This window comes from Nicotiana tomentosiformis, chromosome 1 (genome assembly GCF_000390325.3).
Source record: "Nicotiana tomentosiformis chromosome 1, ASM39032v3, whole genome shotgun sequence".
Lineage (NCBI taxonomy): Eukaryota > Viridiplantae > Streptophyta > Magnoliopsida > Solanales > Solanaceae > Nicotiana > Nicotiana tomentosiformis.
In genome coordinates, this window is record NC_090812.1 from 109951213 (window position 1) to 109955038 (window position 3826).

Below are 3826 nucleotides of genomic sequence, written 5' to 3' on the forward strand. Positions count from 1 at the left end.
TTTGTAGAGATTCAGTTTGAAAAAGTGGAAAAATATCTGGTGCAACTATTAGAACTTACCTTCTTGAAAGATCTCGTGTTTGCCAAGTTTAACATCCTGAACGCAACTATCATTATTTCTACCTTCTATGTGCAGCACCCCAGGAGGTAAATCGGATTTCATAGCTTCTCTCTTTGTTAATATCTTTCATCTCTTGGTGTAAATTTATTTGGTAGTCATTGCCTTTATATATGAGAACACTACTTTGTTATGGAATTTCATTTTCAAGTATTTGGATTGACCAAAATTATTTTACAACAGGCGTATGCAAAGTAATCGCACAAGTTTTGCTTTCATATAAGCTGCATTTCTATTAAGAAATCTCATCTTTGTTACAAAGATTCTGTGACTTATTTATTTAAATGTGAAGGGAGGCAAAGACTGTGACAACTATCTTATTTGAGACTCATAAGAAGGAGGACAAACTTGTCAAACCTGAAACCAATGAAAAATATGTAGTTGTATTGATAAATTTTATTTTATATCATTTTACTTTTTGTGTTATATTATTTTAAATTGTCTTATAATTTATAGGCTAAAATTCAAGAATTGGTGCAATCTGAATCGTCTCTTACAAATATTGAGGTTGTAGAAAGGTGCGCCGGACCTCAATGCAAGTTATGTAGTTGGATTTGGTGGTGGGATTACTGCTAAGGAGTTAAAAGATGGTAACTCCTCGAATGCTGCATTGTTGGAGAAGCTGAATGCTATTGAAAAAGAAAATGAATCGCTAAAAGGACACATGGAAGGGCTAAAGAATAAATGTGAAGATCTAGAGAGCAAATATGCACAACTTGCAAGTGCAGTGTTTAATCTTGCTTCATCATCATCTTCAAGTGAACAATAGATTGAAGCATTTAACGGGTTAGTAGATTGAAAATCCTATTTTACTCTGTGATGAATGTGTTGCAATGCTCATGTGAATTTTTTCCATAACATTAAAGTTTATTAATTCAAACAAAAACATAGTGATCGAGACAAGTGAATTTATAAATAAGAATCAAGTTGCATACCTATTATCACCTAGAGTTGTCATAATCTAGCTCAATGAACAGATAACTCACGAAATAATAGACCTCAAAGCAGAACTTAAAGGTGAGTTGCAAAGGAAAGCTTGGTATATGAACAAGTAAGCACTGGTTCTTCATTGAGGCTTGATTTAAAGTCATAATCGACTCTTTCTCAAACGTTTCTCTATGATTTTTGTATATCAATCCCTTGTCCCTGTAATGCGTAGAATTGCATGAAACTCTATATAAGGTTTTTTTCACAGAAAATGAGATTGTGTGTTTTTTGTATATCAATCACTTGTCCATGTTATGTGTAGAATTGCATAAAATTCTATAACCAATCTTCAAATCATTGTTCGCGGACATAAGAAATGTAATGTGTCATTTTTCTGCTAAAAAAAGAAACAAGAAAAAAGAAAAATGACACCCTAATAGATGTTTTTATGCTACAACTTCTTTAAAAAAAATGGTACTAAATGGCATACAAATAGTTTTAGGTTAACATTGTTTTGGACTCCATTCAGGTATTGCGAAGAGCTTATAATTATCAAAAGTGTATTTTCTCTCATATATTTAATTGGAAAGTTGATCTGTTATACTGTATGCTTCTATACATTTGATGTGTGCTAGAAGTTGCATACAAATGTGTGCTAGATTCCATTAATATTATACTCTGTGATGAAATTGTTGCTCATGTGAATTTTGTTCATGACATTAAGGTTTATGAATTTAAATAAAAATATAGTCATCGAGACAAGTGAATTTATAAGCAAGAATGAATTTTCATACCCAATATCAACTACAGTTGTCATAATTTGGCTCAATGAACAGAGAACTGATGAAATAATGGACCTCAAAGTAGAACCAAAAGGTGAGTTGTAAAGGGAAGTTTGGTATATGAACAAGTAATCACCGGTTCTTCATTGAGACTTGATTTAAAGTTATTATCGACTTTTTCCCAAAACTTTCTATATGCTTTTTGTATAACAATCACGTGTCCCCATTATGTGTAGAATTGCATGAAGCTCTATATTGGATTTGCTTCCCAGAATATGACATTTGGTTGTGTAGGTTTTAGTATGACTAGGATTGTGTGATTTGGAACTATCATCAATCTTCTGATCATTGTCCGCAAACATAGGAAATATAATGCGTCTTTTTTCTGCTACAATATTGCCTACTGTTATGTCAAATGATGATTGTATTATTTCACTATGACGATCAGTGTAGCCTTTAATGAATCTGATCTTCTTCTTTAATTGTTGCCTTTAATGAATCTGATCTTCTTCTTTAATTGTTTATTCTTTGTTAGTAAACTTGCATAAACTTATTATTCTAACAGATCAAAAACTTGAAGTCCGAAGAACCTATTCTTGAAGAAAGTGCATAACAAGTTGAAGAACAAGAGAATTTTGTTATGTTAGGGATGCTATGAAGTCATTGCCTTATGTACATATGCTGCACTTTTATTTTTTCTCTTTTTAGGAATTGTTAAAATGATGTTATTCTATTTGGATTGTTTTCTAGTAAAGTGATGCTTAGTTCTTTGTATTAACAAATATCAATTATTTGGTTTATTTTCAAATATTTCTAGTGTGTGTATGAAACCATATAAAATAAGTATTACTATTTGTGAAATATAAATTTTTGTAATTGTATTTATTAAAATTTCACATTGGCGAAGGACAGGTGACATCGTAACTCTTTAACAACAGATTTCTCAAAAAGTTTATTAGGCAATAACGAAGGGAAATTTGGTTGTTAAATATAATTATACAATTAACGAAGGGACTTATGGTCGCTAAAAGCACTTGTAAGGACTAAATTAGCTGTTGTAATTAAAGACTGGTGATAAATTAACGACGGAAAAATCATGTCGCTACAAATGATGTATAACGAACGGAAATTATATCGTCGCTAAAGGGTCTTTAACGACCAGATTGAAAACCGATCGTTAACTTTTAACGTCATGGATTTTAACGAACGGTGACGACCGGATTTTTCTCGGTCGTTATTGACTTATAACGACCGGATTTGGACTTTTAACGACTAAATTTTTCCTCGCTAAAGGCCAATATTCTTATAGTACAAGTTTTGTCCTGAAACTGAGAAACCTTGCCTAGGAGTATGTTGATGCCATGGCCGTGAGGAACCACTTTTCGATTAGTAGTGCCCTTTGCGAATTTTCACCAGCCGACCTCTGTCATTTCTCTTCTCAGCATCGCCTTATAGTGCCATTTGCAGGTTTTCACTAACAAGATTCTCTCATTTGTAATTTCTCTACTCACAATCTCCTTACGGTGCCCGTGATGGTTTTCACCAATAAGACTCTCTCATTTTCTTTCTCTCATTTCTTGAAGGCTCCAGTTCAAATATTCGTGACCTTTGATTTTACACATTCTTGCTGATTGGTCAGAAGGACTTGAAAGAAATTTGTGTAAAAAGAATTTTGGATTGAATTACAACTTTGGAACCTTTCGGGTGAAATCATCACCAAAACGTCATAATTGTTGCCCTATTTTTAACTTTTGGGGGAAATGTGGATTTTTATTTGGATAAAACAATTAAAAGATTAAATTAAATTAACCTTCATTTCATCTTCCCATTTTAATTTAGTTGAAAAAACAATAATAAAATTATAAAGTTTTATGTGATACACTATATATCTCATCTTTATGTAATGTACCAAATATTCACCAAAAAACATATGCAACATACTAGCTAGGAGTATCTTTTATTATACTTCATGAACAACCCCAGCTATCTTAGAGATCGCA

The 3826-nt window shown here is 32.1% G+C and overlaps 1 long non-coding RNA gene across 1 annotated transcript; it reads left to right on the forward strand.

The window, feature by feature from the left end:
- The first annotated feature begins 433 nt into the window (after positions 1-433).
- On the forward strand, positions 434-2567 carry LOC138892114 (uncharacterized). The gene is made up of 3 exons (XR_011408195.1): positions 434-494; positions 574-903; positions 2392-2567. It is a non-coding gene; the product is annotated as an uncharacterized lncRNA (long non-coding RNA).
- Positions 2568-3826: the final 1259 nt, after the last annotated feature.